A 27096-nucleotide genomic window follows, 5' to 3' on the forward strand; every position below is an offset into this window, starting at 1 on the left:
TTAGATGAACTTTAACGAAAGTATAAGCAAATCCGCCTAATCCCCAATTTGTTCTGGTGATCCCTTGATGTACGAATTCAGCCATTTCACTTGAGATCACACAATCTCAAGCGGAGCGAGGGGTTAATAGTTCCTAATGTTGTTATGTCATCCAAGCAGCGTAGTTTAGCTATGCTCCACCTTTACTGTCTTCTTGTTGCCAAACTGTGTCCTCTCGAATGTCAACAGACATTAATTTGGACACCGACCACCCTTACCGTACATGCACGGATGGATTAAGGTTATTGACTCATGGCCACTCTACGCCACTGATCCAAGCCTGTCGTCAATTATCTGGCAGAATTTCCTGGTTTCAACAAGCTTCCCATTTTTTTTGCATCGCATGGCCTGGTCAGATTTATTTATAAACCCAAACAAAAAACGCGAAAGTACAAGTGCCGAGGCACTCTAATAAATCTGACCTTTCTTCTCTAATTAACATATTTCACCGTTTGTTGGTGCAATTCCCGTGTTTGCCAGAAGGGACTTTTGAATCTAGCTCTGAATGCACCACCGTAAATCCCGTGGAGCCATAATTTCCACTTATACTTTGCGACTGTGTTTCGCTGTTAGAATTGTTGCAAATTAAAATTTGAGAGCTCGGCTTGGTCGCATTCATTCCGAAGTCGGCCTAAAAAATCAGACCATCATTCATGAACTTTGTCCGGAATGCGAATCTAGGTCAACGCAGTGAATGGGGGAAACTCCAACTGTCGTTCTGGCTAGAAGGCATCATTTTTCAAAACTGCGCTTTCAACAACGACGACAACGACGACAACGACGTCGGATTATTCAACGAGAAACCGGGAAATGTCGTAAATTTCCTAGCAGAGAACGGTAGTTTCAGGAAATTTGAGGTGATTAATTTATTGCTGTACGACTCAAGAACGGAGTTTGGAGTTGACATCGTCTTCTTTTGCCTTCATTGAACCATGTCTCTCCACGCGGTAAGACTGCTTACTGCCTGACAGAACGGAGGTGTTGTGTCCATAAATCTTGCTTGACCCCGTTAGATGCGCGTTGTGCTTCTTGGTCAGAACTGCTGGCGTTGTCTCGTATTAACGACCACGGCAGCAGAAAGAAGGGTTTTGCACTCTTTCGCTCTTGGATATCAGTTTTATGCTTTATGAATTTTAATGCCGGGAACGAGGGTTGAATGAAAACAGGCAATAACTCAGAGCGGTCTCGGTTTCGATGTTTACATTGTTGGTGAAATGTTGAGAATTGTACAGATGTCCAAACAGTGAATTCATCTGGAACGGATTCCTCATTGGCGTGGCATTTGCTAAAGAATGATAACATTTCATTTGGAAATTGATTTCTGAAAGGTTGACCTATATTTCTTATGCGAAGTTTATTTAGTTGCCGGAGTGAGGAGTTCTTTTTCGAGACATTCCTGGAATACTTGATGTAACTTGGCCACGTGAACTCTGTAATGAACGTGATCGTGAACAGCTTGTAATTGTTGTTACTCTATTTTCTTATACGGAATATCACGATGCCTTCCAAGGAAACAGCGCCAAAGTCTTTATGAGAACCACTTAATTGTAACACTTTTGACAGATACGCGTATTTCGTCCACTACTTGTAGACTTCCCCAGTGCCAAGTACTCAAGCACCACCAGAATGAAAAGCACATAACTCAACCCACTCAAAAGCACTTCATGTGTTGTTTTTTTTTTTTCATTTTAAAAGTCGTAGTTGATTCAGTAGATCATAGGATCCCAAACTGTTTTGGATACTGTCTTCTGATAAATCTATTAACTTTTCATTAGCCGTCGTGGATATATGGGTGATGACTTCCTTCTGGTTGAAAGGATCAACGGTCCAGAGGTACTTTTACATTTTTCCATTTCCGCATCAAAATATTTGCAAAACTTTTCCTTCAGGGTTTTCAGGTGTTCCAAAATTCCAGTGATGATAGAAGATGGTGGTTTGAGATGCTTTTCAACAATTAGAGTTTCGAGCGACTCAACACCATCATAATTTCCGTTTTGCAAATTATGAGACCACAAATCCAGCTTTCTCACAAATCCTTTGATTTTGTCATGAACATCAAATATGTCCATCGATGTTGATCCTTGAAGATAGGTATTGAGATGGTTTAACTTTTGAAAAATGTCAGAGAGATACGCGAGCTTCAGAGAAAAATCATTATTACGCAAAAGAACTGAAAAGTTCTCTTGAGTTTCCAAAAAAAAAAAATCGCAAACTCTTCACGTAATTCCACAACTCGTGTTAGAACTATACTGCCGCTTTTAACAAGTCGGTCCCATGGCAAAAATCAGCAAGCCGAGAAAATCGCATTTTTAGCTTGATTCGTACCATTGCTTCTTATGTGATGAGACAACCAATTTGACTGTCTTTCCAAACTTTTTCAGAACAAAGTTATTGAGTTCATCCAGTATTAAGAAAATATGAGTGATCAGCTACCATTTGCATTGTAAAACTCAGTTTTGACAAAAACTGCTATGGGACCGACATGCGAAGAGCGGCAGTTTACCTCTTGACAACCATCGAACTTCCGTGTGTAACAGCAGTGAAGTAAAGTTACTACCCATGTCTTAACATGGCTTATCGAATAAGCAACATTGGAGGGGCTTGGTTTTTACAAAGCTTACAATTTTAATCGTGGTGGTCAACACGTTTTTGAAGTCATCGCAAAGAGCTTTGGCCACCAATGTCTCCCGGTGCAAGCTGCAGTGAGTCCAAGAAGCATTAGGATTTAGCTTAAAAATTCTCGTCACAACTCCACTGTTTCTACCACACATTGCACGTGCGCCGTCCGTACATACTCCGATGCATTTTTTCTCTCCATTCTACACCCTTGGTCTTGACAAAAGAATCCAACTTGTCAAATATTTTTTTTTTATTTTTATTATGGTCACTTTAACACTCTTGGGTAATTCGTGACTTCTCCGGGGGTGAGATTTGAACTCGTGACTTTGGCGTGAGAGGTATGGATGTTAACCACTACGCCGGGGTCGTCAAATATTTCGTCACTCGTTTCGCGCATAATTGGCTCACAGAACAACAATTCCTCATGAAAATCCTCTTTCCAGATGCGTCGAACAAAAACAATCAATTGTGATAGCCCTTCTACATCAGTTGACTCGTCCAATTGCAATGAGAAGTAACTAATTGCCTGTATTCTGCCTACAAACTCGTCCTCGATCCAGTCAGACATTCCATCAATTCTTCTTGCCACTGTGTTGTTAGAAAGTGGAATAGCTTCAATCTCATGTACGTATTTTTGACCGAACATTATTGAAACAGTTTCCTTCATTGCAGGGAGAATCAAATTTTCACCGATTGTTTGAGCTTTACCGGAGCGCGCAATTCCCAAACTTAAATGATAAGACGCAATCATAGCTTTATCGGTAACTTTCGTGAATGCTTTCATATTATTTCTGGATTTCTTCAGTGCCTTTACTTTCGCATCAAAAAAATCAAGAGGTTTGTCTTTCAAATCAGGGTGCTTGGTTTGAAGATGACGGATTTGGGTACATGCTTTCATTGGCCAACACTTCAAGACAAATCACACATTGAGGCCGTGGTAATTCATATTCATCGTTCCCAAAGAAACCATATTGCAAGTAATCGGCATCGTATTTTCGTGTTTTCTTTTTTGCACTAGTGATAGGTTTGTCATCGTCATCTTCGAGTTTTCTCCGCATTCCACTTGGTTGGTACCGTAGCAATATAACTTTTCTTTTTTTCTACTAAATCTTCACTTTTAGGGTTCTTTAGCAACCACTTATCCATTTCTGAAAAAGTTTCATATAGTAAATAAGCTGCGAATATTGATAACTTTTCATTGACATATTTCACTTGCTTCAATGAGCACTTGCTTCAATGGAAACGAAAAGGAAACCGGAACGATTCGCGAATAAATGCAAGCTGATCGGCAACTTTTCTACAACAAGCAGCATAATCATGAATGAAAGAGAAAAATGAATACAGCAAAGAGCAGAATTAAAAGTATTTATGTGTGTATTCCTGCATCATTCACTCTGCATTTACACACACTTTTACCAAGACTGTCTACACATTTAGAAAAATTCATGTAAATTTAGGTGCTCTGAGAGTGACATATACGAGCGTCATTTTGATATACATAAAATTGAGTCATAATAGACGCGAAATTCAGCTCAATCAAACGTACTTTTGAGCTTTTCAGTCTCGGCGCTCTTAATTTGACATGACATGTATATTTACGTCTCATACTTTATGTCAAAGATGGATTCCTTCACGTGTACGATTAGGTATTTCTAAATGTGTAAGTTCATTCAGTACCAGTTTCACTCGATTCATAAAACCTTTTGACGTCTAATACGCACACACTATTATATTAATGGGGAAAAGAATTAATTCATTCATCCCGAGTGCTAGATAGTATTAACACTATTAAGGCCCCCGTCTGGAAGTATTATTGATATTATTCCCTTGCTGGGATTTTTTAGAACATCTGGGAAAACCCGCAAAAATGAGCTAGAAAAATAAGCTAATCGAAAAATCGAAGCACACTACGTTCTAGCATAACTTTCTGGCAACATGATAGTTGGAAAATTTTTGGGAAAATCCAACCCACAAAAAAACTGGGTTGTTTTTCCGACATGAAGACCACCCAATTCCGGCCACGTGATTGCATAGGTGTAGACACCATGTTCTATCTTTCCCCTCTGATAGCTCGTGATCTTTATTCTAAAGTACCAGATAATTATATACTAGAAGATTCGTGAGAATGTCAGGAATCTTTTGGTGTACTTCAAAGTACAATTTTCCAACTTTCCTCGCATCGTTTTTCCATTTCCATTTCATGTATACCATTTTCCCGATATACCGGTACATGGCGAACAAGGCATGGGAAAGAAAAAAAACTGTACTAAACACGAATTTCTCGCGAAGAGCTTTCGGCTCACATGATTTTTGCGGACGGCTGACTGAAGCATGCGAATAGTGGTGTCGTATGTTTAGCAAAATATAATTCAAGTTGTTGATAATGAAAAAGGTCATCAAGAAATAAAATGACTTTCCCTACATCCTCCATTTCACCCTGAATGACAAAGTGTTCTCTGCAGGTCGATGAAACTAGCTAGGTTATTTGTGTTTTCTTTGTTTGGAGTAAACATATAAATATTGTTTGGGAAGCAATATAAGCAATAAGCAAAATATCCTCCCACCTTGATATTGACTATATAATCTACACAGCAGGTATTATTGATTTCCGTATCTAAGAATCACATTCAAAACGTCATATGGTATAATTGCCAATACCTCAAAAAGCTCCGCGATGTGAATAGAGTCCCTATTGACGGTGTGATTTGTTGTAAGAATCACCGAGCTGATTCAATTAATAATTACGATATTACAGTCGATAATGACAAGACTTTGCTATGATGTATTCTGAAACTTTGCATAACTTATATCCGCAGAAAAAAATGCATCAGTTAGTTACAGCATAGGCAATTGCTTTATTGCAAATGACAGTAACGTTTATTGATAAAGTGAAAACATTTCTCAACTGTTGTAAAAAGTTAATGCTTCGTTCAGAGTTGGGCACATTTTAGTTAATCCACTAGGAACATTTTCGATAGCGATTATCGCTTCCGCTAATTTTTTTAACCGATATAAAAAATCAGAGCAACCTGTATTTTGAGACATTCATGATTATAATTTATAATTCGTACACTAAAAGACTCCTGAAATAAGGTTGTTTAGCAATTATCGAATTATACTGACGTATTATCTGTAATAGAAGCAATAATAATAGTTTTTGGTTAGTTTGACAAACCTCGGCAACTTTATATAGATAGTCAAGTCAATTTCCGGCAGATATGAAAAGCCACAATTACTTGCGACTACGATACATATTATTCTCATTAGATGTGATCATCCCTACTTTCAGAAGAAAGAAATATTTATTTGCTTCGCGAAGAACGTCGTCAGCTTAGCGTACACTACTGTTTATAAATGTGCAATCATGTATCTCTCATATCTAACATCAGCAAAAAGGTACTTTACAAAATCATTCTAGAAAGTTGCAGAGAATATCAGGCGTAACATTTGATAACGGCACAAACACTTTTGTAAACAAAAGTTGTAAGGCCCTTTACACGCGAACCGAAGTACGCCCACGCAAACCAATACAATTATCGGAAAGGGGAAAGTGTCTCCCAGCCGATGATGTTGTTGGATTACGTGGGCGTACTTCGGTTCACGTGTAAAGGGCCTTACAAACTTGTGCTTACAAAACTTTTTGTGCCGTTATCAAATGTTACGCCTGATATCATCAACATTTATGCATCATATCATTTTATCCTTCATATCCAAATCAAGGTCAGATAGGCTAGGTGATGTAGAATTTAATTTTTCATTTATGTGTTCCCGAACTTATCCTTGGTAGTGTACGAACAGAAACAGTGCAATGACGTGTACTAAAACCGAATATGAGCAACAGTTGTTTATATTCCAAAAATGTTCGATATTGCTCCCAATCAGCTCTATGGTAAATGAAAGTAGAGCTGTTGCGATTACAAATTATTTCTTGTGATATTTCAAAAGTTGCTGGAAGGTGATCAGAACCGAAGTCAGCATGGGTAACCAATTGGCTACAAAGTTGACATGAATCAGTTAAGACCAAATCAATAGTGGAGGGATTTCTTGCAGAAGAAAAGCATGTTGGGCTGTTTGGATATTGAATAGTGTAATAACCTGCAGAACAATAATCAAACAGAATATTACCATTGGAATTGCTTTGAGCATTATTCCATGAGCGGTGTTTTGCATTAACATCACCAATAATGAAGAATTTAGTCCTATGACGGGTAAGTTTCTGGAGGTCACCCTTGAGAAAATTCTTTTGCTGGCCTACGCATTGGAATGGCAAATAGGCAGCTATAAACGTAAGTTGTCCAAATTTTGTTTCAACAGAAAATCCCAAAGTTTCAAAAACTTTGGTTTCAAATGAAGAAAGAATTTAATGTTTGATTAGTCTATGAACAATCATGGCAACGCCACCACAGGGTCCATCAAGACGATGATTTATATAAATTAAATAATTTGAGTCCTTCTTAACCTTATGGTCAGGTTTTAGGAACGTTTCAGTTATAACAGCAATATGCACGTTATGAACTCTCAAAAAGTTAAATAGCTCGTCTTCATTATCTTTAAGAGATCGAGCATTCCAATTTAAAATATTTAATGCTTTAAAATCCATTACTGAATTTTAAAGTCATGACAATATTATTAGCAAATTTTACTCCAGTTTGAATAGCATCAAACATGGAGTTAGATTTAAGCATATCAGAAATCATGTCAATTAATGATTTCTGTAAAAATTCCATTTTAGGGGCAGTAATGCTTCCTAAGTCAAAATTGTCAAAATTTCCGTTAGAATTACTTTGGTTAGTATTTTGATTTCTACCCGTTGCAATAGCAGCATAGGTAGCTCCATTAACTCGCTGAACATTGTTAGCAGCGAGGGGAGTAGGTACAGATGAAACATTTGAAGCAGGGGTGATATTTGTACCTACGGGTACGAATGTAGAATTTGTTCCTCGCTGACCGTTGTTAACAGCAGAGGAATTTGTACCTGGTCGGAAACGTGGAGCGTTTCCTACCTGTCGGTTAGAACGAGATTGTAGGATCGCTTTGCGAGTCTTACATTCCCAAAAATTGGATTTGTGGTTTTCACCACAATTTGAACATTTAAATTTCTTAGGATCTTCCTTCACAGGACAGTCGTCCTTTGCGTGAGAGGAATCACCACAATTCATGCATTTAGCTGGCATGTAGCAATTTTTAGTTCCGTGACCCCATCCCTGGCACTTACGGCACTGAGTGAGGTTTTGGAAATTTCCTCCAGTCTTCCTGAAGTGTTCCCACTTCACTCGGACATGGAGCATAAGGCTAGGTTTTTCTAAGGCCTTAAGGTTGTTTAGTTCACTAGACTTGAAGTGAACTAAATAAAAATCATTAGAAATCCCGTTGCGCGAATCGCCAGGACGGGATTTCATTTTCATTTTGATTACTTGGAGTGGCACAACTCCAAGTAATTTTGCCAGTTCACCTTTGATCTGATCCAGGGATTCACCACTGGGCAGTCCTTTCATGACAACCTTGAACACACGTTCAGTTTTGGTGTCGTAAGTAAAAAATTTGTGCTTCTTCTCAGTAAGATACTTGAGAAGACATTTAAATCCGTCCAAGGTTTCAGCCAATACACGGCATTCACCCCGACGTCCAATTTGTAGTGAAAACTTAACTTTCACGAAATTCAAAAGTTCCATGCGAAGAGCATGGAAATCGGAAGTGGTTATCACAATAGGGGGAATCTTTTCCTTCTTGGCATTAAGCCGGGAAAGTTTACTAGAATTTTTCTAGGATGATGGATCATTCTCATCATCCGTGAGCAAATCAAATTGATTACTCAAATTAATTTCATCAGAAGGGGGATCAAGAGTTTGACCCTTTCTTTTACGTTTAGGCGCCATGGCGGCAGCAAATTTTTATCCAAATCGATTTCCAAGCAGATTACTATAAGAATCTGAAGGATCGAAGAGGAATTTTCCAAATCGATATCCAAGAAAGATTACCTCGGGTAGGGTCCAAACAAGGATCGTAGAGGAATAAGAGATGAACAAAGTAGAAAATTTTTACAGGTTGAGCACTGAAAAGTGCTGTTTAAATTTGTTGTAGCTTTAGGTAGTAGTAACACTTCCTTCAGCAAAAAGCAAATAGATCCGCACGGCAAGAGAGCACGATGCGGACTGATTTGACAAAACTCTGATAATCAGGACTGCAGTACTATTGTTTTCTTCATTAATTTTGTTTGCAATAAGTGAATGTCATGATTAGCTGAGATTTGTCAAATAACGTAAATATATACAATGTTTGCATAGATGAATAACCACCGAACTTAACTAGGAATCGGACCCAGCCGCCTCCAGAATGGACCTATGCTAAAATTGACTGAGGTAAGGAGGGCTCCGTAGTCTTATCTCCATGAATATGCTAAACTCTACAATTCGGTAAATCGACGTGTATGTAAATTTCCTTCACAGTTTAAAAAAGTAGTGTAAAATACCGTTACTATGATGTACATAAATGGAGTGTCATATATCATACAGATTTACATTGTAGATCGTGTAAATTTATGAGACATGCAATGAAATATTCCATTTGTTATACGCAACTGTCCAAATTTGTAAATAACAGTTCTTGCAAGTGGCTAGTTTACGTGAAATGGAAGTTTACATGCATGAATGTTTGCATGCATGGATGTTTACATCACCAGTAAAATTCAGAATGTTTTTCTGTGTTTATTTTAATTCATATATCATTGAAGATTATCACGTTTCATTTCACAACACTCAACAATACACGCAAACCAAAAATCTATAACAATGAATGTTAGTTCCGTTTCCTATCATCCTCTGTTCATGAACATCGCAACGAATGTTAGAGATTGACCATGCAAGCGATGTAATGGTTTTTTGTCTTTTTTATTTCGTGTTTTGTCTGTGCTTTTACCTACACAAGCAAGCATTTGCCTTGATTTTTATGTATAACATGGTAGAACGACGCACACCCTTGCCGCGAATCTCTCCAGCAGAAAAAGCATACGAAGTCGAGTGTGAGACGAAAAGAACGCTTCTTGTTTGCTTTTAGGCTATACCTATTCAGAAGCATGGAGAGAGCAGTGGAGAAAGCACAGGTTTAATAATCGCAACGTTCGTTGTTCGAGTCCAATCGGCAACCTTTTCCTATTTTTTTTTCGACATAATAAATTTACCTCACTAATACACTCTACATTTTTCGGTCTCCAATTCTCTTGCATTGGACCCCAGCTAGGTATATCACATCCTCGGTTCATGCGGTCTCCACTTACATCCTCTGATGATGAATCCCACATAATTGTAAGCGAATCTTACATCCACCGGTTGGGTGTATATTTTCGGATCTCAGAAATGGCCTTGAAACTATTTTTCAAGGTCCAGTATCAGGAAAGGCCGGTTTTCCATGAAAATCTGGTTCTTATTGTTCGCATTTCAAGCTTATTGCGTGCTCGCAACTTAGATTTATATATGCACTTCCACAGTTGAGAGCTTTCGAAGCCAGAACCATTTTTGCATTATATAATTGAGTAGGAAGTACAATGATACTTTATGCTCAGGGTACTCGATATATTTTCCAACTTAAAAAAAACTTAACCAGACCGAGAATCGAACCCAGTAACGTCCAGGCATGGTCTTGCTTTGTAGCTGCGCCTTTATCGATTGAGTTAAGCGAGGCCTACATGAAAATGCTGCACCCAAATTTAGGATGATTTCCTGTTATTGCAAATAGCAGTGTTTGAGCTTAAATATCATTGCAATTGGTGTTTCAAGAAACTTAAAAAATATATCTGAATCCCAGGAACTATTCGTCAAGGTACAGTATCAGGGAATGCCGGCATTCCATGAAAATGCAGAACCCACATTTAGGTTGATTTTATCTTACGGAACACATCAGTGTATGAACTCATATAATTAGCATTGATGTTAGTCGCTTGACATTTAAAAAAAAACTCTGAAAAATATTTCCGGATCTCCGGAATAGTCATAGGAACTATCCTTCAAAGTACAGTATCGGGAAAGACCTATTCACCATGAAAATGCAGAACCTACATTTAGATTAACTTCCTCTCACTGAAATCAGTGGTATTTGATTTCAAGTGGCATTGAACTTGGTCCCATCGGGGAAGGAAGGAACTTCATAAAAATATTGATCTCTACTTATTTGATTCCCCGGTGTAGAAATAGCTGGTATTTAACCTTATATATCATTGCAATTGGTGACATTTCAAAAATCTTGGAAAAATATTTGCCGATCCCAGGACTGGTCATAGGAACTTTTCTTCAATATTCAGTTTAGGGGAAGACCTATTTTCCATACAAATATAGATCACCACATATAGGTAAATTTCCTCTTACTAAAATCACCGGTATTTGAAGTCAAATATCAATGAAGGTCGTCCCTTAGCATTTCAAGAAACTTGTAAATATATTTCCGGATCATAGGAATGGTTCAGTATCGGAGAAGGTCGGTTTTCCATGAAAAAGTTGAACTCACATTTAGGATTATTTCCTCTTATTGAAAACAGCGGTGTGAGAACTCAAATATCATTGAATGGTCCCTTGATAACTCGGAAAAATATTTCAGGATCTCATGAACGACATTAGGACCTATTATTCAAGGTTCACTATCAGAGAAGGCTGGTTCTCTTTTAAAAATTCTGAACCCACATGGAGGTTAATTTTCTCTCACTGAAATCACCGGCAGTTGAACATAAATATCAATGAAAATAGTCACTTGGCATTTCGAAAAACTCGTAAAAAAATTTCCGAATCTAAGGAATGTTCACAGGAACAATTTTTCAAATATCGGGGAGGTAGCTTCTCCGTGAAAATGCTGAACACCACATGTAGGTACTGAAATCAGGGATTTTTTTTTCTTACATATCACTGGAGTTGGTTACTTTGCATTCTCGGAAACCCGGAAAATATTTTCGGATCTCAGAAATGGCCATAAGAAACATCCTTCAAGGCGCAGTATCGGGGGAGGCCGGTTCAACATAAGAATGCTGACCATCATATTTCCAAGTCTACGTACTCCCGACCGACATGTGTAGAGAAGAGCACATCATGCTGTAGACCAGAGATGCCAGATTTTTTTTCTATGTAATTCCGTAGACTTATTCAAATCTACGGATTTCTACGGTTTTTTTTTGGTTTAAGGTGATATTTTACGTAAAATGATAAATCGATGAAAGGATTTTTGAAAAACTACTAGTAGGGACAGCCCTCTGGGGTTGTACGCAATGGTGACGTCGGACTACGTGCTCTTATATAATAAATGTTATTTGTTAACTGTAGCAGGACTTGTGTTTTGTGTAGGAATAGGAATTTGAGCAGGATTCTCTCTGTTTATTCTCTTTAGTATGACTATGATTGTCATGAAGCTTTTGATATGAATTTTAGTTGGGACATGTTCAGAAATTTAACTCTTTTTTCAAAAATCTTGGTGACCCTGAAAAGGGCCGATGGTAGTACAGGTATGAATACCATGCTACTGTTGCACCTGTAGTTTTTGGCATACTTTCAATGATTGATTCCCGGGGATCCTTGTTCAGCCATAGCAAGATGTGCGTGTGAGGACTTCCACGGTGTTGAAATTCAATCGTGTCAATCAGCTTGTTGAAGTACACACAGCACGTGACTGGATCATGATTGACCATAGTTGTTCTTTGTAGTGCAGTCAAGTTGTTGTTGCTAATACTGTACTGAATTCGGTATTAATTTGAGGAAGGATAGATTTCGCTCAATGCACTGCTCCATGAATAAGGTGGTCCTTAAGGTTGACACGTGTAATGTTTGCGGTCCCCTTGCACGTAAAAGTGCATTGCAAGCCTTAGGAAACTCTAAGGTGAAGAACTTTCATTGTCATATATAACAAATGTTGTGGTTTGGCCACACGCTTGTCTTGACGACGAGTTTCACTGGATGCCATCATGAGATATGTTAAAGAACCTGAATTTATAAAGAGACGACATCTTATTCATTTGACAGGTCTTCTGCTCGATTGGAATGACTTTTCCTATGACTTGACAGATAATCGATTGTTCCAATTTTGACATGTCTCTTTATAATTCAGACTCTTTAAAATATGTCACCCGAACCCCTGGCTTGAATTTCCGTAGATGGCCAAAACATATGGCAGGAAAAGCTATCTCTTCGCCGAGCTCGTTATATATTAATGACAGAGGAACCCTGTTTTGCGCGGGAGCGGTCTCCAGGCATTTGTTCTCATTCCAAAGGAGCTTTTCCTGTTGCCCAATCAGCAATTCTGTCTCATTATCCGCGACAATGGTCTCCAGCTCAATTTGAGGATCCACTGCAGGGGTTTCAAGATCATCTATGGCGATCTGATCAATTCTGATCCCGCAGCGGTACAGTAGTGTCGTAATCTTATAAGAAAGCCACGATTTAACCGAAGTTTCCTTTATGAAGCCGACGACTGCTTTTTGATGAACACGTTCAAGGCCTGATCATCATCGAGCTGACGGGGAAGAGAACGTCGTCTCTCTTACACAACGCAAACGGTAGAACAATATTCGAGCAAAAAGAAAATTATCAAATAATCATCATATGACATATGTGATTTCGTTCTAATTCCTCAATTTTGTGTAAATTAAACCATTTCTGATCAGAAAGGTTATTACTAAGCCATCGATGCTTGCTATTTTCAGAATTCACACAAGCACAACATCAGCAGCTCTTATTATGAGAAAAACTAAAATACATACATTCGTGACGGCCTTCGGCAACAGTGTCGTATGACAGAGCCTCCCGTATGACATTTTAGTTTGGTAAATTGGATGCGAACCAGCCCCAGGCTGAAAGCCTCCCTAATAAAGATAAATCAATCAATCAATTTTAGTTTGGTACTGTAATTTGAAAGCTTTTTTTGCAAGTGTTGGAAGTAAAGGCAGTCGATTATCATAGAAAATGTGTCGACTACGGTGACCGCTTGCAATACTGGTCTCGACACGACTTTTATTCGCCTTCACACGGCACCGTCGAAAATTTTTCCCTTCATGCAAAGATTGACAGTATATTATGAGAACTTTCGGCGGAGTGAAGAGATAATACGAAGGCCGCCATGCTGCCGAAGGCCGCACAGTCTGACGTTTGCTTACGGGATATTTCATATGAGGGAAGAGCTACAGAGTCGCAGAAAACGGTCTACAAGTTGCAGAGGTGTATTTTACTTTATGCTTCTTTCCCTTCAGAATCAGATTATACTCTAGATTGTAAAATTCGATTCTGAAGGGAGACGTACACTGAAGAAAAAATCCGTAGAAACTGTACCGAATTCCGTAGATTTTGCCTACGGATCCGTATTTCCGCAAAAAATTGTAAAATCCGTAGATCTACGGATATTTCCGTAGATCTGGCATCTCTGCTGTAGACTGAAACTGATCGATGTGTCGGTTCGGTTTATGAAAATCGAAAATACGAACAACTGTTGCTCATATTCGGTTTTAGTACACGTCATTGCACTGTTTCTGTTCGTACACTACCAAGGATAAGTTCGGGAACACATAAATGAAAAATTAAATTCTACATCACCTAGCCTATCTGACCTTGATTTGGATATGAAGGATAAAATGATATGATGCATAAATGTTGATGATATCAGGCGTAACATTTGATAACGGCACAAAAAGTTTTGTAAGCACAAGTTTGTAAGGCCCTTTACACGTGAACCGAAGTACGCCCACGTAATCCAACAACATCATCGGCTGGGAGACACTTTCCCCTTTCCGATAATTGTATTGGTTTGCGTGGGCGTACTTCGGTTCGCGTGTAAAGGGCCTTACAACTTTTGTTTACAAAAGTGTTTGTGCCGTTATCAAATGTTACGCCTGATATTCTCTGCAACTTTCTAGAATGATTTTGTAAAGTACCTTTTTGCTGATGTTAGATATGAGAGATACATGATTGCACATTTATAAACAGTAGTGTACGCTAAGCTGACGACGTTCTTCGCGAAGCAAATAAATATTTCTTTCTTCTGAAAGTAGGGATGATCACATCTAATGAGAATAATATGTATCGTAGTCGCAAGTAATTGTGGCTTTTCATATCTGCCGGAAATTGACTTGACTATCTATATAAAGTTGCCGAGGTTTGTCAAACTAACCAAAAACTATTATTATTGCTTCTATTACAGATAATACGTCAGTATAATTCGATAATTGCTAAACAACCTTATTTCAGGAGTCTTTTAGTGTACGAATTATAAATTATAATCATGAATGTCTCAAAATACAGGTTGCTCTGATTTTTTATATCGGTTAAAAAAATTAGCGGAAGCGATAATCGCTATCGAAAATGTTCCTAGTGGATTAACTAAAATGTGCCCAACTCTGAACGAAGCATTAACTTTTTACAACAGTTGAGAAATGTTTTCACTTTATCAATAAACGTTACTGTCATTTGCAATAAAGCAATTGCCTATGCTGTAACTAACTGATGCATTTTTTTCTGCGGATATAAGTTATGCAAAGTTTCAGAATACATCATAGCAAAGTCTTGTCATTATCGACTGTAATATCGTAATTATTAATTGAATCAGCTCGGTGATTCTTACAACAAATCACACCGTCAATAGGGACTCTATTCACATCGCGGAGCTTTTTGAGGTATTGGCAATTATACCATATGACGTTTTGAATGTGATTCTTAGATACGGAAATCAATAATACCTGCTGTGTAGATTATATAGTCAATATCAAGGTGGGAGGATATTTTGCTTATTGCTTATATTGCTTCCCAAACAATATTTATATGTTTACTCCAAACAAAGAAAACACAAATAACCTAGCTAGTTTCATCGACCTGCAGAGAACACTTTGTCATTCAGGGTGAAATGGAGGATGTAGGGAAAGTCATTTTATTTCTTGATGACCTTTTTCATTATCAACAACTTGAATTATATTTTGCTAAACATACGACACCACTATTCGCATGCTTCAGTCAGCCGTCCGCAAAAATCATGTGAGCCGAAAGCTCTTCGCGAGAAATTCGTGTTTAGTACAGTTTTTTTTCTTTCCCATGCCTTGTTCGCCATGTACCGGTATATCGGGAAAATGGTATACATGAAATGGAAATGGAAAAACGATGCGAGGAAAGTTGGAAAATTGTACTTTGAAGTACACCAAAAGATTCCTGACATTCTCACGAATCTTCTAGTATATAATTATCTGGTACTTTAGAATAAAGATCACGAGCTATCAGAGGGGAAAGATAGAACATGGTGTCTACACCTATGCAATCACGTGGCCGGAATTGGGTGGTCTTCATGTCGGAAAAACAACCCAGTTTTTTTGTGGGTTGGATTTTCCCAAAAATTTTCCAACTATCATGTTGCCAGAAAGTTATGCTAGAACGTAGTGTGCTTCGATTTTTCGATTAGCTTATTTTTCTAGCTCATTTTTGCGGGTTTTCCCAGATGTTCTAAAAAATGCCAGCAAGGGAATAATATCAATAATACTTCCAGACGGGGGCCTTAAACGTCAAAAATATCTATACTAAGCACGCACAAAATTATGGTCCATTCTATATGCGCGAGTATAGGTGGTCCAAACGTAAGGATAACAATAACAAGCCAACATTTTTGGCTGGAGAAAAAGTGAGGATAACAAATTTTTCACTTGAAAATGTGATTTCGCAAGTGTTTGTGTTATAATCGTAAGAAAGGTCAATTAAAAAGATGTTTTATTTATGCGTTTACGAAATGAATTTTCTTTCGATACATGAAGATTCACGAAAGGGTTGCCAAATTTGAGAGAAATATCTTAAAATAGATGCGAAAAATACGGAACGTGTCGGCCCACCGGAAATAGGCTCGCCACCCCCTGGGGTCGCGACCCACACTTTGGGACCCTATGCTGTAGATCATTTGATCTGAACTTCAGAAGGATTTAAAGAGCCTTAAAACTCGGATATAGATAAACAAGGATTATTTATGATTTGCATAGAATCTTTGCATCTATTTCGACATGATTCGCTACTTGGGACCCTATAGTTCAAGCCATGTTTGATTTAGTAGATATTCTTATTATATAAACAGAAATCTTTAATAAAAAAAAGAAGATTTCCAAAATTCTGAGGCTTTGACATTTGTTTAGAGTTTTAAAATTTGACATATTTTTTGAGATTTGTGACTTATAAAAGTTTAAGTGATCCTAGGATTAGAAAAACAAAATCAAAGCTTTGTTTTTATCAATCTGGAGCTGGTAAAAATTCTCAAAATGACGGAATTTGATAATTGTCCAACATACCAGATTTAGAAGAAATAAAAGCATCATGGTCCTTGGACAATTTGGAAAACCCCATAGAAATGCTCAATTACTGCTAGGTACCAAATCCTAAGAAAAACTCGAAAACAAATTCAACAGATGTATTTAAAGAAGAATTACGAAAAATTAAAGGTAAGGGGGAACGGAAGTAAATCCGTTGGTCCCCAGTTCATGAGTTGATGGATCGATAGGTAGAGTTCAGGTGCAGAAGCTGATCAGCACGGAAAACAAGATCGAAGGAAAACAAATCAAGGAAAAAAAGTCTAGGCTTTCGTGGAAGTTTAAACTTTATCTTGCAGAAGGCCATGTTCAAAGACCGAAACTTAGATTTGTGCTGGGCGCGGGTGCATATAAAAAAAATATAAGAAACAAACAAAACTTTTTGGTGGTTGACTGTTTGCTTTTTTTTTGTTTGATTTTTGATGAAAACAATCGAAACAACAGCGATCCATTTTCAAAAAAGTACTTCAAAAATTCGTGCTGAAGGGTTCATGCAACTCCATGGCAATCAAATCCGTGATTCCAATTTGGTTGCGGATGTCACCCAAAAAATAAGTCGGCATTTCTGGAACAATTGCGAGAAAATAATGCGGACCAATTTCTAGATAATTACCAGGACACTTCAAAGAAAATCTTCGGAATCTGAACTGAACACCCCGTCTGATAATGACACAATCATTTCAAGTAATCTGATGTCGCCATAACAGCCTACGATATGGTCGTGCGTCACCTTCTGCTGGAAACACATGTCACCATTCCCCTCAGGCCTGTCTATTCGTATATACTCCAGCATCCAGCTGTCCACCGTCAGGCAAATTGCCACACTCTGAATGGCTCCTCCTGAAACGTGGGCACACGACATAAGCGGCTTTACGGAAAACGATTACAACCTGTTTCTCGTGTCTCCGTCACTATATCTGTATAGCATCAGCATGTTCCATGATAGGCTTATTTGAATTCCCGTTCCCTCAATTTCATTGATTACAAGCGTGACGACACTTCACCGTTTAGTAAAGTACGATTTTGATAAAGTGATCCTCCTCGAAGCGATCGAATCGAAAATTATCGATTTTTCCATGAAATTGTTTGACTCCCGCAGAAGCTGTTGCTGCTGCTTGCTGTTGGTAATTTTCGTTAATCTAATACTCACAGCTAGCGAGCGACATGCTTAACGACCGTGTATAGCAGAGGAAACAATTTGCATAAAATTAGACTAAAGCAAGCTATTTGTTCATGACTTTCCTGAAGCGCTGTTCGTCCATCCCCCCTGTTGACTTGCACGCGTTAAATTGCACACCGGGAGTCTTGTCCCAGCCATATTGATTGTGCTTCTCCTCTTTGTCCGTTCGAGATGATGGCAATTAAGCGCCCCGATTAGGCTGAACAACCTCTCCCCCCCTTCACCGTCCCTCTAAATAGGATTAATTTTAAGCCGCGGGAAATCACAACAGCCACGTCACAACAAATCTCCCAGATCGCATCTCCAAATAGAGACGGATATAATTTATTGTCTCTCTTGAAAACGCTCCATAAAGTGACACATTTCCGCGATGTCAAGTCGGTGCGGTCGTCGGAATTCATGAGACAGTTGAATGGCCCCATCACCAAGGCACTAAGTAACTAGCTAGGCAGCGCATGAATAAATCTGCATTTCAATTTCCGATGCTGCTGCAGTTTGGGCCGGGTGAAATTGGAGAGTACGCGCTTTAATTACCCTGTCCCTGTGTCCGCTGCGCTGGTTCAGCCGACCCTCCCGTCGTTGGTCGGACGGTGGCTGTTGAATTTTTATTACTTATTTTTTGACTGCAGCTCTGTAACTCGAGCCCACTTCAGACAGTCGCTGCAACTTTCTGCTTCATCAATTTATTCATCGGAATAAAAAAGAAACACACAATTACTGGGACTGTTCTTCTCTTCTTCAGTGAAGTCTCTCGAAGTCACCGCATGTTCCGCATTGTCCAATTAGTGTTCGTTGACCGATAAATTTCCAACTTGTAATCCAGAGAGGCAGAATCAATATGGGCTGGTTGTGAAGCTGAAATCTCCCATGGGTGCTAAGGGAGATGGAGGGAGTGGAGCTGACGAATTTTTCACAACGATAAGTGGGCCGACGGACTGATTACAGGTCACGGTACAAAATACGATATTCAATAGTATTCAAAAAAATAATAATGGTTATTCATGATTATGCAAGACGAACAAACAATCACACTTTTTATAGGTGAGATTAGTTGCCAAAATGTCAAGAAAAAAAGTTTTTTCCTTGGTTTTTTTCTCCTTATTTATACTTTGCTCATGTTTGACACTTGTATTACCGTTAAACAAATAGATTATAATTTATTTAAATACTTTGTTCATTAGATACATAACCAGAGCCATTTACAAATTCCAAATAAAATTTATTTAAATGATTTAAAAATTTCTTATTTGTTTTCACAGAAACCGGCAACACTGCCAAGTCAAATGACGGCTCAAGCGCGAGATGATAAATAAATAAACAAACTCGAGAACGAAAGTTTCCGGTTTGCAATTTTTACCGTTCCCATTACGTTTCTTATTTAAATTCTTCTTATAAGTAATAAGTACGAGGTTGGCGGCTGCCGCATAACTTGGAGCTTGGCTTGGAGCAATAAATAACAGGTAAATTAATATCAACTACAGTACCAAGGTTTGAGTTTCGATTTTGTTTTGTTTTTAGGAATAGCGCCATGGACGACCATGAAGTAGAAGGTTCTGGGTCATATGTTGATTTGAGGAATTCACGAGCTGGCATTGATTACGACCAAGATATGGATTCCGATCACTTTTCCATCGAAGCCCTCGACGATGAAAACGATCCTTTGTACGATCCTTGTGGACCTTTGGGAACAGATGACTCAAGTAGGAATGAAAATGATCCCGTGAACGAACAAGCCGGAGAATACAGCAAGAATGGGAATCTCTCACTGCGGGCAACGTTTTACAAGCGCAGGTTCGTAGGGGAAACTTCCGGAGGTCAGTTTGCGTCAGAGATATTGTACGGTGATAACGTACAAGAAGTTTTGCAAGGATTGTGGAGAGTCATAAAACCTGTGATTCGCCAAGAAGTTATTTTTGAAGAAGACAATGGACTTCAAGTTCCTACGTGGGCAAATAACGAACCAACTTTTGGAGAGTTGGGAAAGTTTGTGTACCTGCATAACCAAGCGAATCGTAGACGCACTAATGTTGACAAGGTGGATAGCAAACTGTTGATCAGCTGGCGCTCCAAGGAAATTCGTGTACATGTGCACATCTACTCAACGGCAGTCTCATGTAAGCAGTTATGGGAATTAGTCGATATGCAGCTGATTCGGTACCAGAACAGAGATCGAGCGGGAGCTCCTAACAATCAATCGCTAACAGTGTTGGCCAATCAGCTGCGAGACATACATGGTACACACTTCAATGGACACGCAAGTTCTTGGAAAATCTGGGCGAACTACATACATTCTGCTCCTGCACATGAACGTGCCCCGCATTCAATTATCAAGTTCTTTCGGTCGGTCCCCGTCTCAGAAGCCGTGCAATTAGAAAGTACGCGCAATGGACTTTCGGTTGCTACAATTATAAATGAGGCATTTTCGACGGACCTATCGACATTGGAAGATGAGGTTTATGAACTTCTTACTTTGGGATAACGTATTAAGCACCGGATTGGGGCAATGCGAGCCAGATGTTCCACCAATACTAGCATTGTTACAGCAATGCAAGATTCCATCAAGCCACAGGAGGGTGAGGTTAGTCGTTCTCTAGCCTCAGAGAATGTAACTGACATGAATGACGTAGACCATTTGTAAAAGTTGATGCCTGATTTATTTCCAGTAAACAAACGTTGTTTTTTCTGCTTTTAACTATTATTTGAATCACCAGTTTGACGAGGAATCAAATGTTCCACCAGAAGAATAGCCACAATGTTTAAATATTTTCGTACAGTTAGAATTGTGTAGCCCCATGAAAGTTTCTAATGCAATATGAGACATGTTGGCGTTAGAGTTTTCTGAATAATTTTTTTTGATACGTGATTTTGCTGTTCCGTAAATCAACTCTACTGGATTGAAAAAATGGACAATAAGGGGGCAAAAATACAGGAATAATGCCAATAAAGCGTATATAATATTTGGGTCACAATGAATGCGAGCTCCATCCATTATCCATACGGAATTGAATCCGGGATAGCGATTGACTTTATCGTTGCGCAGTGCAAACTCCCGACAACATTAAAAAAATATCTTTCGAGTAAAAGTGCCCTCGGTTTCAAAACTGTCAAGCACACCGTGAAGTCTCAGAAAACACAAAAATGATGCTCTTGGACGTCGCACAAACTCTCCTCGATATGTCAATCGTTTCCCTTTTGCTCCGTAGCCCCGATTTCGTAATACACCCTTGTTATCCAATGACACCTCATCAAGAAACACAAGATTATAGATATCCCAATCGAAAGCATTCATTTCAGAACAGAATCGTAGAATTTCACGTTCTTTTATCTGCATTGCCCTGCGCAGGATTCTACTAACCGTTGCTCCACTTATTTTCTTGGTGATCTGGCGTTGGAAAAGGTCTCGGCATTCATCCAAATAAAGAACCGGTGACAGTTTGATCTGTCATGAATGTGTCAGATTTTGACAGATCACACTTTTTTGTCACACTTTTGTAGGTTGCACTTTGTAACTGAGCAGTCCAATTGAGTGTGAAGTGCGCAATACTATACTTAATATTTTCACTTGAATTTGAGACCTATGTCAGAAATTGGTCTGCTTGAAGTATGCGGTGCGTTTACTCGAATCTGATTTTTCTTGACGATAACTAGAGTAACATAACAATAACAATAGTAACTGTATCTCAGTATACAACATCCAAAATAAGCGAAAAACTTCCAAAAATATATGAGAATCGATAAAAATATAATTTCATAAATTAATAAGCCTTTTTTGTGAATCTTTCAATGGATAGGCCCTTTTTGTTAAGCCATTGTGCTTGTCATCAGAAATGGTAGGCCCTTTGCTAAGCCTTTTCGCAACGTCAAATAAATTCAAAACCAAATCATCGGCCCTGCCTCAAGCAGTAGGGCCTAGCTTTGGTTTGAAATTTTTCAATCATCGGCCCTTCTACGTCACTAGGCTTATCAATGAAATGAAATAAATGAATGGTTGGCCGTTTTAGCCTGCGGGCCTATTAATGAATCGAAAAATTGCGTTGATCGGCTGTTTCGAAAATCGAGTTATTTTTAATGATTTTTCTCGATTATGCGGAACTTTCTTACACGATTAGTAGCTATCAAGCGGTGCTAAAGAATGGTATCAAATCCCGATTTGTTTACGTTTTGGACATAGGCCCATTTCAAATGTTACTCGAGATAAGTTCATTTTGAGTAAAAAAAAAAACATCAAGTAGGCTGCGTTGAAAATCTGACGTGTTGTTTTTTCAGCTGCGTTTCTTCCTTCCGGAAATTGAACAATTATAGTTTCAAAATACTTTAAAGTATGTGCCAAAACTTATATCCAATCATCCAAGAAGTGATCAGTGTCGATTTTGCGTCGGTCGTTGTGTTTTTTTTTCCTTTTATTTGGTTGCTGATCCGGTCAAAATCTTTCGGAGGCCGTTTGCCCATCCTGCTACCAGAACCAAACATCAAAGTGCATTTATTCACAAGCTGCTTATTCATCTCTGTCTATGGCTCTTTGTGAGACAACTGGCTCTGATCATCGCTAACGTGCGATCTGAAAATGTACACTTGAAGGATCGGGGCTGGTCTTTTTCACGATGCGTGCACAGAGTGACATGAAGAAGAAAAGTGATATTTAGTTATTGTGTGGTTGGATTCGCTGGAGGAGGAATTGTTTAAAAATGACTAGAGAAAATTAAGCATCGGGAATGCGCTCCCGGATATATTGATTTGGTGAGTACGTTCCAGTTGAAGATTGTTCGCTCTAAATAACCCTTTTTTGAATACATTTAATTAATCAAACATTATTATATGCTGGGTTTGGGGGGGGGGGGAGGGGAACGCAGCCTAAGGGTTTCAAAGGATTTGTAGACTGGACGAGGGTTCGTGAATTTGCCAGTCCCTTGTCACGTGTTGATAGACGTACATCTTGTCGTTTGTCTTCCAAAGGTCTCCAATGAAGTTGATTCAACCTGCTGCAACAAACCATCCGGCAGAACTTTACAACTAGTGAAGTATCTGCAGTCATAGGTAATCCTTGCACTGATGGTGGGTTCTATTCACATCACATCATCACACGATAAGTTTATTTTGAATCAACCTCTTCCATCTGCCTATCGCACTGTTGCACTGGTGTGCACTGTTTTGTTCTTATTTTTTGGAGACCACCTCAACCACCTCGGGTAAACAATGAATCGCACCAGCGTACACAATGGCAATTTCGGCAATGGCCAGGAAGCGACAAAGCCACCCACCTTTCAATCGAAACGATACACGAATTGAGTTATATCGATTGTTAAAGCTTACTTTTCGTGTTCTTTTACGGCAAGCCGCTCGGTTAGGGGTAGAGGGACCATAGTGGAGTTAACAGAAACAAATTACAAACTTACTGCGGGGTAGTCGGCTTCGATTACGTTGGCGATCCGTTTTTGCACTACTCTTCTAGAGTATAGAACTACTTCGGAATAAGTGCCCATTTCCGTCACATACATCAATTTTTCTCAACGTCAAAAGAAGCGCTCTTAGCGAATCAATTTTTTCTGCATTCATTCGTATGTCGAAGTGATTCCAATGACGTTTCAATGTTTGGAACTCGTGTGACGAAATTGGATTCAAGAATTTCAAAAGTATCTCAACAATTTGTGGCTCTTTATCAAATCTATGGTAGAAATGTTTTGTTCAAACGCGTTAAAAAAAAGCTAAAGTGCCGATTGCGCTTAGTACGACGGAAATAAGATCTTAACCCTATAGTTGTAGATTTCTTTAGCTTTATTTCGGACAATGGATGACGAAAGAGGGCCCACAAAATCTCTAGTTTACAGCGCAGAAAATATTTAAATTGACTGTAATCTGTCAAAACAACTAATCCCCCAACAACATTTCCCGGTGATGACGAACACGTGAAGCCGTCGACGACGGTGACGATAATGGATTTCCATCGCATTAAAAGATTCTATTTCTGACTGCCGGTGGCGTCCACTATTCTCTGGCGTGGCGTAGAGCTCGGTGTTCAGTCATCGCCGGTATTAGGGTTATGCAAAGTCCATCAGCAAAACAGAAGTTGTTGGGTTTTGAAATCTGTTTCGAGTTGAATACGTAAATGTAAGCATGCTAAACCTACCTCAAAAGAAAGAAAACATCGACAAAGGCAATGACAAGATGAACCAATTGCCCAAACAGGTGTCATTATCTTTCCGCAGTGCCCGACGCCAAGGGCTGTATTTTCGTTTACCTTTTTTTGATGTTTACGAGCTGTCACACAAGAAAATCACAAAACGTTTGACGGTAGTGTACTACGGGAGCAAATTAGCCGCATGCTTTCAATTGTGACAGACATGTGACTGACCTAGTCTCAAAATGAAGATAAAGGATTTGGAGATGGCAATTTTTCAATTAATGTTTTAAAAACCATGCAGTTTCGAGGATTACTACTAATGATTAAAAGTGGACTTTGTTTCTGACTTTAAAGCAGTTCCAGGGCAAATAGAGTGGATCCATTTCAAATGAGGATTTTTTTTTAATTTTGTTACCAACCATTACCGGCACTTCGGCCTACTTCGGATCGATCGGCACAACGCTTGGTACAGATTTCGACACTGCTAAATCTATTGGCACAGATTAGGGTGTGCAGAGTTTAGAATCCCTTGATCAGAAGTGACTTTTACGAGCTACAATATATATTTATTTTCTTTATTAATTTATTTGATAAGACTCAACCGAATTAACTTGACAGAGTCTAGGATTCTTGTTCACTATACAAAACATCTTAAAACGATGGTCAAAAGGTACAACACAATAAACACTTTATCTGCCGCTATCGAAAAAGCCACCTCGATCAGAACGGGAACCGCATCCAGTGGTCTCATTGTATGGCAATATCGCCAACGGGGGGCAGAGCGCTTCCATTGCAGCAATGGACGCAAAAAGTGGTCATCACTCAAACACCCATCACGAAACGGTTGCTTTCCAAAGTCTCCGACGCATCGGCCGAAAGAACTGCTGATGAAGAACAATGAGGAGGACCACACAATGGTTGCTGCCGAGTAAACAGACGATCGCGTGACACACATCGAGAGTGGCCTGCATCTATCTACAGCCGAGTGAACGCTGAGCTATTATATATTGAAAGATGTAAAAGACGCTCGTGCATTTTTCTAGATATTGATTTAAAATACAGTAGGTTGCTTATGTACATATTTTGGATGTCCTACTTAGTGAAAACTTGGGTAAATTCAGGACCTCATAAACATGCGAATACATATTATATTACAGTTGGTTCCTAAATTACAATCCGATATACCTTAGGTGGCGGCCAGGGTAGACACGATTCTCGATGCGACACGACCAATTCAAAGGAATCTTATTATTTATTATTATTTCTTGAGAGAGTCGCATCGCGTCGCGTCGCGTGTCGCGTCTACCCTGGCCACCACCTAAGGCTTTTTCAGGTGACTCATTGAAACGTCCAACAATGACCGTCATGATTGCTGATATTCCCTATCACTTCAAGATTTCTAGGACATAAATCTTGGACGGTGGTGACTTCACTCATGAAATTGAAACTCCTTGTGCACTGAACTGCAGCAAGTGTAAAGTTCCAGTTTCTTTGTTATAAGTTTCGTGAGAGCTGATATTTGTGCTCTTGAAATTTGCATGTGGTACTGAGATTGATCAGAAATAAGGTTTTCTCAGCGATTCAACTTCAAAACGCTAAAAAAAAAGAATACACGCACAAAAACGGAATGCACAATTTTGCACCAATGTTATGAAAAGATGAATTTAATTGCTAACGACTAAAAGTTATGAACAATCTCAATTGAGCCTTTACAGTTCATGAATTTTGTGATAGCGCACATATTATCAAAACGTTTGATAAAAGCTCATTGTCCTAATTTAATGTTAAGAAAGGGAATCATTGTCCTCCTTAGTCTCCAAACCCCAAATGAAATGTCCTCCTTTTCAAGTTTGTGATATGCCAACCCTAGCTACACACATGCAATTCTCGCATATACAATAGCTCGAGATCCTGAGCAGATAGAAAGTTACTGTTTTCGGCAAACTTGTTCAGGGGGTCAAGACTTTTTGGCTGGTGGACAGTAGCCTAGAAATTTTTCATCACATGGCGCTAGTAAACGTGTAAAATTCTCGCGTATGCTAAGCTCGATATTCTGAACAGGTAGAAAATTACTGTCTTCGAAAAAGTTGTCCATGAGGTCAATGCCTATTGCTTGGTGCACAATAGTTCATAATTTTTACGCTACGTGGCGCTAGTATACACGCGAAATTCTCGCATGTAAAATATCTCGAGATTCTGATCAGATAGATTTCTCTAGTGGACAGTAGTTCAAAATTTTCTCACTACGTAGCGCTAGAATACACGTGAAATTCTCGCATGTGGTTTGTTTCGAGATCCTGTCCAGATAGAAAGTTACTGTCTTCGACAAAGTTGTTTCAGGGTCTCGAGATATAGCATATGCGAAAAGTGTACATGTATACTAACGCCACGTGGTGAGAAAATTATTAACTACTGTTTATCAGCCAAAAATTCTTGACCCCCTAAACAACTTTGCCGAAGACAGCAACTTTCTAGCTGATCAAGATCTCGAGCTATTGAATATGGGAGAAAGGCACGTATATACTAGCACCGCATAGTGAGAAAATTCTAAACTATTGTCACCCAACAAAAAGATCTTGACTTCCTGAAAAACTTTGCCGAATACATTTACTTTCTATCTTGTCAGGATCTAGAGATATTTTATATGCAAGAGTTTCACATCTATAGTAGCGCCGGAAAGTGAGAAAACTCTGAACTACTGTCCACATGCGAAAAAGCCTTGACATCCTGAACAACTATGCCGAAGACAGTACCTTTCTATACTCAAGATATTTTATATGAGAATTTCACGTGTATACTAGCGTCGCGTAGTGAGCAAATGCTGAACTATTGAGCACCAAGCAATAGGCT

At 38.9% G+C, this 27096-nt stretch overlaps 1 protein-coding gene and 1 pseudogene across 8 annotated transcripts in view; one reads left to right on the top strand and one right to left on the bottom strand.

The window, feature by feature from the left end:
* Positions 1-27096, bottom strand: part of LOC135701450 (liprin-beta homolog) — a 167536-nt gene that overhangs the window by 75620 nt on the left and 64820 nt on the right. The window lies entirely within an intron of this gene.
* Positions 19657-20766, top strand: LOC135701446 (uncharacterized; annotated as a pseudogene).

Source organism: Ochlerotatus camptorhynchus, unplaced genomic scaffold (genome assembly GCF_037179485.1).
Source record: "Ochlerotatus camptorhynchus isolate MF236.1 unplaced genomic scaffold, CSIRO-AGI_Acam_v1.1 ptg000162l, whole genome shotgun sequence".
NCBI classification, from domain to species: Eukaryota; Metazoa; Arthropoda; class Insecta; order Diptera; family Culicidae; genus Ochlerotatus; species Ochlerotatus camptorhynchus.